Source organism: Stegastes partitus, unplaced genomic scaffold (genome assembly GCF_000690725.1).
Source record: "Stegastes partitus isolate 25-593 unplaced genomic scaffold, Stegastes_partitus-1.0.2 Scaffold2113, whole genome shotgun sequence".
NCBI classification, from domain to species: Eukaryota; Metazoa; Chordata; class Actinopteri; family Pomacentridae; genus Stegastes; species Stegastes partitus.
Window position 1 is genome coordinate 35179 of NW_007579844.1, and position 13030 is coordinate 48208.

At 44.9% G+C, this 13030-nt stretch overlaps 1 protein-coding gene across 1 annotated transcript in view; it reads right to left on the reverse strand.

The window, feature by feature from the left end:
* The window catches only part of tle2b (TLE family member 2, transcriptional corepressor b), a 56862-nt gene that overhangs the window by 29056 nt on the left and 14776 nt on the right, over positions 1-13030 (reverse strand). The gene's annotated exons all lie outside the window — the stretch shown is intronic.

Sequence of the window (13030 nt, forward strand, 5' to 3'; positions counted from 1 at the left end):
CACACACACACACACAAACACCTACACACACACCCACACACACACACACACACACACACACACACACACACGTAAACACAACCACCTACACACACACACACACACAGAAAACAAAGCGCTGGTTGTGTGTCTCCTGCACACTAACCCACACTGAACCTCTGCGGTGTGTCTAATTCTATCTGTCTGAGTGCCCTCAGCCTCATTTTGTTCTCTTCTTCACTCAGCCGTTCTCTCTTTTTCTACAACAGCTCTCACACTGAGCCATTATTACCCTATTCATCCTCTTCCTCCCATCCCTCTCTCCCCCCTTTCTCTCTCTCATCTCCCTCCCCTCGCTCGCTTTGTCTGGCTTTCGCCCATCTTTCTATTCCTCTATATTATTTCCTTCTCTCTCCATTATAATGCATCCTCCCTCCTTCCCCTCGGCTGCCCTTTATTTTTCTTCCTCTGTAGCATCACTCGCTCTCATCTGCTTCTCTTTTTTTTTTTCCTTCCTTTCTCTCTCCTCTTTGTTACTTTGCCATCACATTTTGCCGCCGTATTTTCTCAGCTCTTTCTCCTTCTCCCTGCATCATCACTCCATCCCGGCTAACACATGTTCCTGACACTTCAAGATGGAAGGAGAGGATGGAGGCAGCGGGGGGGAGGCGATGGAGGGCAGTGAGTGACAGGGCTGTACACACCGTCACACACACACACACACACACCGTCACACACACACACACACACAATCAGCAGCCTCATCATGACTTCATAACCAGGCCATCAGCACACGTGTCACCGTACGTGGACGCGATGCACCAAGCGTGTGCAGCGTATACAGTGTGTTTGTTCGTTTGCACGTCGAGCTGTAGTTTCTAATGAATCTCATTTATGTTTCTGCTTTGGTGAAGGTGCTTCACTTCTGTGGGTTCTAGCTTCAGACCGACTGTATTAATGCTCAGAGGAACATTCAGGTGTTACAGCAGCATGAATGTTCAACAAAGAGGGTAAACAGAAGCAGAAAGACAGGATATGAGGGGAGGGTATAAAATAAAATAAGATAAAAATATAGAAAACATAATATAGAAGAAAGTCAACTAAATGTACAAGAACATATCAGAGATAGAGAAATGATGATGTGCTCAGATTGAAGCACTAAAGAGTCCTATAGCTGTGTGATGACCTCCTGTAACCTGCCTGGCGTTCTTATTTTAGCTAAAACAAAATGCAGGAAGTAGGTGTACTGCTCCTTTAGTGCCAGTTGTTCCTGATGAAACTTACTTCCAGCAGAACAACAGTGAATGTAATGAAACCTGAAGCTGACTTAAAGCAAAGCGTCCATCTGAGAGGATCCAGTCATTTAACTCGACCCGGTCGCATCAACGTGACTCGTGCGACTAACTCGGCTGAACTTAATCCACCTACGTGTCACCAGTTGGAGCAATTCCTTCGAGTTGATTCAAAAATTCTTTTTTTTTTTTCAGTGCGTGTGCCGACAGCAAATAAACAAGCTAGAGACAGAAAAACCTGATTTTCTTTCTGACAGTTGGGAGCAGATGATTACGCTGCTGCTGCTGATGTGGAGCTACGTTACTGCTCAGTCCTCGGTCACTCTGATGTCTCGTTCTTCATCCTGCTCCGGTCTGCTCTACCAGACTTCACCTCAACACACCTGAAACTGGAGCACGAGCTGAACATGATGTACCTCGAACAAACATCTCCTGTTTGAATTAACCCAAGTTCTCTTATCTGTGCAACATAAAGGTCGCCATCTGAGGAGAACTTTGGTGCGCTGCTCCACCCTGATGGAGGTTTGAACTGTGTTGCTGCACAGAAGCAGCAGCTTGTGAACGCTCTGCACATGCAGGACGTGTTTCCTTCACTTAAACGCTTCCTGCAGCCTGAACCGTCCTCCGGTTGGATTTCTGCAGCTCCACCAGATTGCCTCCTCCAAACAACAGGCTGCGCTCAGCCCACAGATCAATTCAGATGACCTGGCTCCGATTTGGCCGGGAAGAAAAAAAAACAGCCAATCTGACAGGACTGATGTCGGACCATATGTCTGACCCGAGCAGAATCTGACCCGGACACGGAGCCGCTTTCATTTGGCGTTTGTGAGGCGGCTGTCGCTCTGATCGAAAGCTATACAGACAAACTGGACGCACATAAATAACGGGAGATGAAAGAGAGGAGCGGAAACAAACAGCGAAGGCGACGTTTTGCCTGAAAATCCGGTGATTTAGGAGAAAAAAAAAAGTGCTTTTAGTGCAATTTCCAATAAGAAATATCTCCGTTCTCGCTACAAAAGAAGAGAAATCTGCCTCTCTGCACGGCCTTGACAGATAAAATACCATCCAGGAGGAAATAAATTTACTCCAACAAGTGCTGAAGTAATGAGTTAATTGACTAACGGATCTCCAAGTGACCAATTGGGATTCTGATACCACTGAACAGATTATTTATTCATTTTAGCCACAGACAGCGTCACACATGAAGCTCACACTGAGCTTCAATAACAGTCAGTAGGACATGAGCACCTGGTCAGGAGGTAACAGGTAAACCTCTGATGGAAACCAGTTTAAAATAAAACCCACCTCAGACGATGGGAGCTGGGTGTTCTGGAAAAAACCAGCAGCCGATTACCGCGGCGCTGGTTTCACTCATTCATGGCTATTATGAGAAAAACATCAGTAAATGCAGGTTCAGATCCAGACATTACAGTCAGTGTGTATCCACACATCAGAACCATCCTGAAGTCAACCTGGGCCTCCCAGCAGCATCCCACTGCCTCCGTGGTCCAGCTGGGTCCGTCCAGCTGGGTCCGTCCAGCTGGGTCCGTCCAGCCCACATCACCACATGTTGAGCACCATGTCTCTGATCGGCCTGAACGTTTCTAGATTAAACTCTGGATATTTCACCCTGATGTATACATTAAATACTTTCTGAGGTCATTTTCTAAAACTGCCCGTCGACCATCTTTCAAACTCGTTTGAACGACAGAAACCATCGAACACAAAGTCTGACGTTCTGCTGTTCCTCATCGTGTCACTGATTCAGAATCTGAACTCCTGGACGTGTGGACGGAAGAACGTCTGACTGCAGGTGAGTTAAAAGGTGAGAAACAACCGAAGCTGCCATGAAAACTCATCAACAGACAAACCTGATAACACTGATGTTAACTGAGGATATTTTATGAATCGTATGAAACAAAACACAGAACATGAAAAAAACCCAGTTGTGGAGTTTTTACCTTGAAGCGTTTCTTCCAGTGAGAAGCTGAATGCGTGGCCTCCAGAGTGACTGAAAACGAGTTCATGTGCTGATATTCAAAAGTTTTTTCATTGTTCGTCTTTGAGAACCATTTAAATGGATTCGGCTGCTGACTTATACTTTAAACAATTAGTTTTTTTTCCATTTTTATGCCCGAGTATTTCAAATTAAAAGCATTCTGTGTGATGTTTTATATCACTGTGACGTGCAGCTACACACGGGTCAGAACATTTCCCCGGTCGACGTGTGCATCAGAACATTTCTACGTTAATGTGCTCAAAGATGCACCTTCAGATGATTTCGTATTTCCACTCAGCCACAATCAGATTCTTTGATCTACTGTCCAGTATCACAGATTCTGAATCAATGACACGATGAGAAAAAACGTTCCAGGTTTTTATCGTTAACAGCTCCTGATGTATATATAATTAAAAAAATTAATTAATTAACAGCTCCTGAGATGTTGTCGTTCAAAAAGAGCCAAAAATGAGCCGTGCAATTTAAAACTAACAATAAAAAGCAGTTGATATGTGGATCTAAGATTCCACAGAAACCGTTTCAAACATCCACAGTTTATGATGAAAAGTTTAATGAAAACCAGAGCTGGTGGAGCAGAAGGTCTTTGATGACTGGAGCTGGAATAAACCAGAAAACGCTACGAGAGAGAGCAACACACCCATCAGCCAACGTGTCGTACAATCGAATGAAAGTGAGCCGGGCTGGAGCGGCGCGAGCCGGGCCAGGTGTCAGAAACAACACCGCACAGTCTCGTTCCAAAGCACAGCCACAAGGGAGTGCTGGCAGAGAGCGGCCGGACGGAGGGATGGAGGGATGGAGGGATGGAGGGATACAAAGGAGGAGAGGGGGCTGGTCAATAAACACCTGAGGGCAGAAACGCTGCCAGCTGGCAGCGACGCCGACGAGAGGCTGGACGTGGAGCTCAGATAAAATATAGGTGAGGAGGAAAGAAGCAACGCAACAGCTTTCAGCTACAGCAGAGAAAATTCCCCCAAAATGTTCTGAGAAACAGACGAACGGACGGACGGAGGAGGAACCGAGGAGACGAGAGCACAATGAAGACAAGGACAGTCTGTTCCACAGGCGGTGGTGAATATTAGGCTGTCAGAGCCGCACCAAGGGACACACACACTACACACTAACACACACACACACACATTACACACACACTAACACACACACACACACATTACACACTAACACACACACACACATTACACACACTACACACACACACACATTACACACTAACACACACACATTACACACATTACACACACACACATTACACACTCACACACACACATTACACACACACACTACACACAGACTAACACACACTCTCAGACTTGCCATCTCGTCAGATCACTGACAGGACCGTAATCACAACCACAGAAACGTTTATAAGATCACGGTGCCTTGTTGCTGCATAATGATCCGACCTGAGACGTGTAAAAGATAACACACGGCATTAACCGCAAACTCACAACAGCAGCAACACACACACAGACACACACACACAGACACACACACACACAGAGTTGTATTTATTCTAAATGATCAGAAGCAGCGACAGACCGACTGAAGAGAGAAACTCTGCAGTGGAGCAGCAGCACAAAGTTGAATGAAGGACTCTGGACAAACTGAGGCTGAAGTCCAGTGAAGGACAGGTGTGCTCACCTGCTTCAGGACATGTTAGAAAAATCTGTGTAGTTATGAAAGAAATCTGTTGTGTGTGCCACTCTAATGTATGTACAGTCTGATTACAGGAGTCTGAATAAAGCATCCGGGACGATGAGGAAGAATGCACTGTAAAAAATAATATTAAACATTTTACTGGTGTTTCACTGATTTGCCTTGTTTGGTTAAATCACTACTAAATAATAAAAATGTCAATAAATAAATAAATTACAAATCATCATTCCAAGTTTACAATGTTTGGTTGTAAAATTAAGAAAAAAAGTATTTTAACTGTATTTAAATCAGCAAAAAATAATGTGTTTTCATGTATTTGCCATAATTTGAAATATGTATGTATATGATTTATATATAACTGTTCAACTTTTGGCCAGGATCAGTTTGCAAACAGGTGATAAATAAAATGCTGTTTCGTTTGACACTCTTCTATTTACAACAAAAACATTAATTAATGCTTTTCTATCGAGGTTAATCAGCTGATTATATGTAAAAAATTCAAGATATTTGTCAGTAATTTGTTATTTCACAGCATTTAACTGCTAAATTACAACATTTTTAATGTACTTAAATCAACAAACAATATTTTACAAATATTTGCCAGTTTTTAAAAGAAAAACTACAAATATTACGGATTGAAAAATGAATATTTTTAATTGTTATGTTACAGATTTTACTCTAAAACTGCAAAAATATCTATATTACACAGATATGTGCTTTTATTAGAAAGAAAAATGATGTATTTGTATTTGTATATTATTTACAGATTTTCTCTGTTTTGTTAGATTACAGATAAAAACCAGTAAAATCAACAAAACATCAAATATTACTATTTTCATATTTGTAATATCTGTATTTTCTTTTTCTATGTGTGACTGTAAAATTGCACCATTTTACTGAATCATGCAGATATTTGCATTTTTTTTCTTGTCTTGTTTACATTTATTTCCTGCCACCTGGCTGCCGGATTGTTTTTTAATTTACAGATTTCTTTGTGTTGTTTTTTACAGTGTGTGCAGCGTTTCGTTGCACCACCAACACACACACAGCTCACTGACTTTGCATGTATGTGCTGCAGCTGCACTCAAACGTTTTGCTCAACCAGCGCTCGTCCTTCTGCTCTTTGCCAGCCGGCGCTCAAGGATTCAAACCGGCATCTCCTCCAGCAGCAGGCGGCCGAGAGGTGCTGGGAGCAGGAGCAGAACAGGAGCTAAGAGAGAGATGGCAGAGATGTTTGTTGAGAGCAATTAGTGTGAGTAGAGGGGTATCGCTCGCACACTGCAGCTCACACATCAACACACACCGACACACACACACAAAGCTGGCGCGCTCGGCGTGGTGGGACTCGGAGGCTGGCACAGCTGGCAGTGCCAGAGCACACTGGGCACCATCTTCCTCCTCCTGTGCCAACCTCGGCCCACGCTCATCACATTCAAATTCACCGAGCTTTATTGGCAAGATGAACGCGGTCACTGTTGCTCGCCGTCACGCTGGGAGACCAAATACAATGCTGATCTTTCACAGGGAGGCGGCTTCCCCCGTCGCTCCGGGTCGCTTTAATGTCCAGAGTGGAACGTGCACGACTTGGTGTTCGGTCAATTCAGCCCTAACGCTCCAGTTCGGCTGCATTTCCTGTCTTCATTAGGAGGCGCCAACATCAGCCGCCATGTTTGGTTTGATTATCGGTGAGTTGAAACACGAAGAACAGAGATTATTTGATCCACTTGTGCAGATTCTAAAATCAACGACACGATGAGAAACAGCAGAGAGAATCTGAGGCTTTTATCTTTAATAGTTTCTGAGATCATGTGGTTCAAAAATAGCCTCAAATGTGAGCATTTAAAAGAGAAACGCTAGACGTGGGTCAGCGGGAGATTTAAAAACACGTATGTTTCAAAAAGTATTCGATGCATCAAAGTTCACAAATGTCCTTATAAATGTCCATAATAAAAAATAAAGACCAATCAGAGACGAGTAGAAGCTGTTCAGACAGACGCAGCCTGAACATGGAGCTGGTTGGACGCTGTTGGGCTGCAGAACGTTTCTATGTTGTCTTTGAATCATGCATCTATAAAATAGTCCCTAAATACATCCATCATCTCTACACCTTATCCTCACTATGGGGGGGCGGAGCCTATCCCAGCTGACTCAGGGTGAAGGCAGGTTCACCTGGACAGGTAACCAGTCTATCACAGGGCCACACTTAGAGACAGACAACCAAGCACACTCACATTCACACCTACGGACAATTTACAATCACCAATTAACCTCAACATGTTTCTGGACTGTGGGAGGAAGCCGGAGAACCCGGAGAGAACCCACGCTGCACGGGGAGAACATGGAGACTCCACGCAGAAAGATCCCGGATGTCCTCACCGGGACGCCAACCGGCGACCTTCTAGCTGTGAGGCGCTAACGGTGCTAACCACTGATCCACCTGCAGCACCCAAAACATCTAATGACTCATTTCTACGACTGAACTTCACTGATGTTCTGTCACACTCGACTCTGCAGCAGTTGGAGGTAGATGCTAGTTTCCATCAGGTCGAGGTGTGCTGCAGCTACACCTCGTCACTCCTGAAACCACCTGAGGGCCAGATCGTAACTCGGTAACACCTTGTTCCCGTCTGGTCGGACTCTGGCTCATGGATTTCATTTCCTCGTGCAGATCCACCATCAGTCAGCCTATTTTGCGAGCGTTATCATTTTCTTCTTTTTAAGCGTACCCACCGCCTCATCTCCCCACCTGTCTCCACTGTTTCTACTCCAGTTAGTCATTTTCTACATTTCCCAGAATGCCGTCTGACAGCCTTCTCAGAACCGGCAGGAACGTGTTGCGTTTGCTCCGCGGGTTAAACATGTGGGCGGAGGGAGAGCGGCGGCGGCAGTGGTAGCGACTGCAGAGTAAGTGCAGGAGAATGAGCTTCTTTCTGGTTTTTTTTTCTTCCCCCCATTCAAGCACTGAGAACTACACCCCTTGTTTCTGCATTCTGGTCCACTGACACCGGTACCGCTGCCTCTCTGTGGACTTCCTCCTGATGGACACCTGAGTCCAGTTCAAAGATGTTGGGCCACTTTACTGCCGAGACGCCTGTGAGCTCAGGCCTCTAATTACAACGACATTAAAAGATCACATCGGGCCCAGAACGGCGCCTCCTGTTGACCCAGTTCCATCTGAGCAGCTCCTGTATTCAAACCATTTACTTTGTGTTGCTCCCTGCTAGCAAAATGCAGCCATTGTTTTAGTGTGTGTTGATATGACCCAGTGTTGTCACACACACACACACACACACACACACACACACACACACACACACACACACACACACACACACACACCCAGAGCGAACCGTCATGTCTCCTGCTGTCTGTCGGCATCAGCTGGTGGAGATCTTTGATGGGAAACTCGCTCTGTAGTGAACTGTAGCGACGCTAAAGCGCTAATAAATGCTCATTCATTCAGATTGTATTGTTAGATGTAAACATCCAGATTCCTGGTTTAATGTAGTCATTAGAAAAACACACAAAGGCTTCACACACACTGTTTAAAAAGAAAAGAAGATGTGGAAAAAAATAACTCAAAAATGTCTGAATACGGTAACCTAGAGTCATCAGAGTGGATTAAATAGATAGAATATTAATATTTTACAGTTAGTCCTGATTGGACAGAAAATAACAGTGAAATCACAGAAAAACTATTAATTTACATGTTGACAATAAAAAAAGATCAAAACTGTAAAAAATGTCGACATCAGAAATCTGTAGTTTTGTAGTTTTTTAAGTCGACATTATTTACAGTCAACATGTAAATTAATACTTTTTCCTCTGATTTCACTCGTTATCTGTCAAAGAAGGAATAACTGTAAAATAACAGTGAATTGTTCAAATAACAGCTAAAAAACGTTTCAATATTTTACAGTTAAGCAGAAGTTTCACTCTGATAAAAAAGTCTATTGAAGATGTTCTGTGGTCACTGAGTGCTGAGGATATGTTCAGAATTATTTATTCTGTCCAAACAGCCAGAACGATGTCAAAGAAAATCAAAATAATTCCAATATGCTGTAAATGCCACTGATGCCACATGTCCAGACACGCTGCTTCCTGTGTGACATATGAACGCCGTGCACTGGCCTGTAGCCACTTCTTAAACTAATTTATGGTATTTTCTGCTTTTTGTAAAGTGAAATGATGTGAATCTGGATGTGAACGCATCCTAACGGGCGTCTGGTCACTTCTATACGTGTCAGAGGTGAACTATCGGCGGGCGGGTGAAGAAGGAAGGCCAGAGACCCTCAGCTGGCCCTCGCTGCCCCACCGTGCATGATAGTTATTAAGTGGACAGCTTTAAACAGGATTATTATTATTCACTCTACATACGGTGTGATCTGCACATTCCTGCACATCCTACATCAGCTACACGTGCTTTCACTGTGACCTGTAAACGTACACTTTTATTATTATTTCCTGTTAATTTGACCACCAACACTGGCCTTGTTTTAATCTTTTATCCGTCTTTAAATCTGACCTGCTGACCACTGTCTGACAGAATGAAACCTACGGGGCAGTAAAAGCGATTCTTTCCTACATGAGAAGGTGCTGTGAGGTGGTGGTCTTCATATGGCTGCAGAAGGATCTCTGGTCACATATCACAGCCGTCCCCTGCTTTCTAATTGGATCGCTCTCCTTGTGCGAGCGCTTTAAGGTAAATATTTGTGGCCAATGACGTCCTAATCACCCCCTGATTGGGGCAGCAGACACAGAGAACATCCATCCCTGCCTCCCCCTCTTTCATCTCTTTCTTTTTTCCTCTCTCGGTGCAATCAGTCCTCTTCTTTCTCCGTTCTGCCGGCTCATTTTTCCACTTCCACTATCTCTCTCCTCCTCCTCCTCCTCCTCTCCCTCTGTGCTCTTGGCCTTGCTCTGCTGCTCTCCCTCTCTGCCCTCCTTCTCATTCTCTCTCATTTCTCGGCTCTATCTCGCCGCCCCGCTCCTTCTTCTCCTCCTCCTCCTCCTCCTCCTCCTCCTCTCAGACTCTCCCTCTCTTTTCTTTTTCCTGCTCGGTCTTGTTTTTTTGTGTTTTTTTTTCCTTTCCTCTCTCTCCTCTGGGCAGAGTGCCAGCTCCTCTCCCTGGCGCCGAGCCCAACTCCTCTCCTCCACTTCGCCTCCTCCTCCTCCTCCTCCTCCTCCCTTCCTCTCTCCCCCTTGCCTCTGATTGATGGCCCCTCTATTCTGGAAGGAGAGGAAGGGAAACAGAGAAAAAGAGAGAGAGAGAGCAGCAGAGCACACACAGGCACCCAAAACACACAAAACACACACACACACACACACACGTGCACGCAGCCACTCTCAGGATTGTGCACACACACAAAAGCCACCGCAAACAGACGTGCACACACCCAGCAAAAAAAGAAAAAGGGCACACACAGAAAACCAATCCAAACACACACACACACACCGAGCTGTGTGCAGAGCAAGCAGCCTCCCAGCATGAGACCAACAAGCACACACACTTCCTCCAGCACACACACACACACACACACACACACACACACACACACAAAGACACCAATTCAACCTTCAGTGCAGAACCAATACAAGATAGGCAGCGGAGCAGGCAGCAGCAGAAACATTTAGAATGAAAAATACAGACAGACAGCTCACTTCTACTCTCACACACACACACACACACACACACTCACACACACACACACACACACTCTACGTCCAACACGCCTGCTTACAATAACACACACACACACATACGGACTCAAGGACACACACTCAAATACACACACACACACATATATAAACACACACACACACACACACACACAGGGATGTTACTGTGAGATAGGAAATGTGCGACTCACAGTTGGGGTTGTAGTTTTATAGTTTTATGGTCCTCCCCCTGCCTCCCCCTGCCTCCCTGCCTCCCTGCCTCCCTGCCTCCCCCTGCCTCTCTCTGCCTGTATTATGTGTGGAGCTATTAGTCATGTTCTCACGCTGCCAGCTCACCAGCTTGCATTGACAGACTGCATACGGCTTCAAACTCGTGTCGTCCGCAATGCAATCAGACACAAAGTATCCGGAGCAGCAGAGCCGTTGCACGCAAACACACTCAGGAGATGTGCACATGACACACGCCGACACTCGGACACACTGATGGACGTTGTTGTTGTTGTTGTTTGTGTCTGAGCAGCTGAACAGGGAGCTGCAGGACGACTGATTCGCCGCCACGGGCTGCGCCGCACGCCGACGTCACGTTTTTATCTACTTTTTACCGCACAGCGCTTCAGTTAAAACTAAATATGCATCTTCCTGAAAACTTTGTTTCCTTGTTGGAAAAAAAGCCAAAACCAGTCTGATGAAACTCCACCCAGTACCGAAGGTGTCCACCGGGTCATCCTGCTGCTGCTAACCTGGTACCGGAGCCACAGACTGGAAATAAAAGATGGACGAAGCCTCCATGTGTGAAAAGTAAAGTCAGAAGAAGACGACAGCACCTCAAGCATAGATTCTTCCTAACAGCCAGCAGGGGGCGCCTCCTCCGGCTGCACAGACAGGTCAGACAGTGTGGACGTCTAGGACTGAATGACCAGACGTCTCATTGGATTTGTCACCTCAGCAAACGTTTCCCTAAAGAGTTCATCGTCTCAATCGCGGGACTTAAAGTCTCATTCATACGGCAGTATGTTCATTTTGTAAACTCTGCTCCCATTTAGAGTAAATAGAGACGATGAGCGGGCCGGGTTCTAACTATGGAGGCAGACGGAGGAGGACAGGGTTCAGGTTCACTCACGTTCAAATCTCATGCATGTCGATAAAATACATTGCTTTCCTCTGCAGACATAAAAAACAGATCTTTCTGCAATAAAAAGATCTTTGCTTTTCGTCTCCTAGAGTTTGTTGCCACATGGACGGTTCCTCTGGTCTCAGATCAGCCTCAAGGCTTCAAACTACAAACCAACCTCTGCTGCTGCAGCATGAATCAGACCACGTGTCCAGCTGGTTCCACCTGTGACGGCACCGCCTTGCTTCACTGCAGTCTACAGTTCACCTGCCTTCACTTGGAGACACGACGCCCACGTTAGACGTTCTCCTACAGCAGCAGATGTTATGATGGGAACCACTCCTCCTCGACTACGACTACGAGTCCACAGCGAGTGTTGCAGCTCTGCTCCTGCTTCATGCTAAATGCTAACACCATCACGGTAACACGCTGGTCTTCAGTAAATTACAGTCACAATTCCCCCCATTCTAGATTAGCAATATCAGCATGCTAACGTTGCTAATGAGCTGCAAACTGCACGTGCAGCTGAGGCTGATGGAACATCGTTTAGATGTTCACGGAGACGCAGCCTCACTGCATTTAAATCAGCAAAAACATTATTATTCTACAGATATCTGCTGTTATTTGGGGAAAAAACAAAACAAAAACAAAACACTTTATCGATTTAGGTCCAAATAATATTAAATAATTTTAAACGTTATTTTACAGATTTATTTTTTTTTACATGTTGACTGTAAAAAACAAACAAACAAAAACAAACGTGGATAATGTCCACGTCACACACTGGCATCTTTAGTCAACTGTAAAATTACACGGTTTAAATGTTTTAAAGATTTTTTGTAGATATTTTTTCTAAACTGATATTTGTTGGTATTTTCACCATTTTTTGAACATTACAGGTTCTATTGTTGTTAAATCTAATATTTCTGCCATATTTTCTGTTGTTTTATAGATTCTAAATGTTTTTGTTTTACAGTGCAGCATGAAAGTAAAAAGCCTTCATTCTTGAACCACGAGCGAACCAACTGTAAACTGAATTATTTTACTTAATCACCTCAGAAATCATGACTCTCACGTACACGCGTCCGTTGACACGGCGACAGACCTCACCTGGACGCACACCTGACTGGTCAGTGAAAGCCTCATGCTGGAACCTATTTGTTCCAACTGCAGCGCTGGTTGCAGAGGACGGTGCCACATGCATGTACACACACACACACGCACACACACACACACACACACACACACGTACACACACACACGTACACACACACA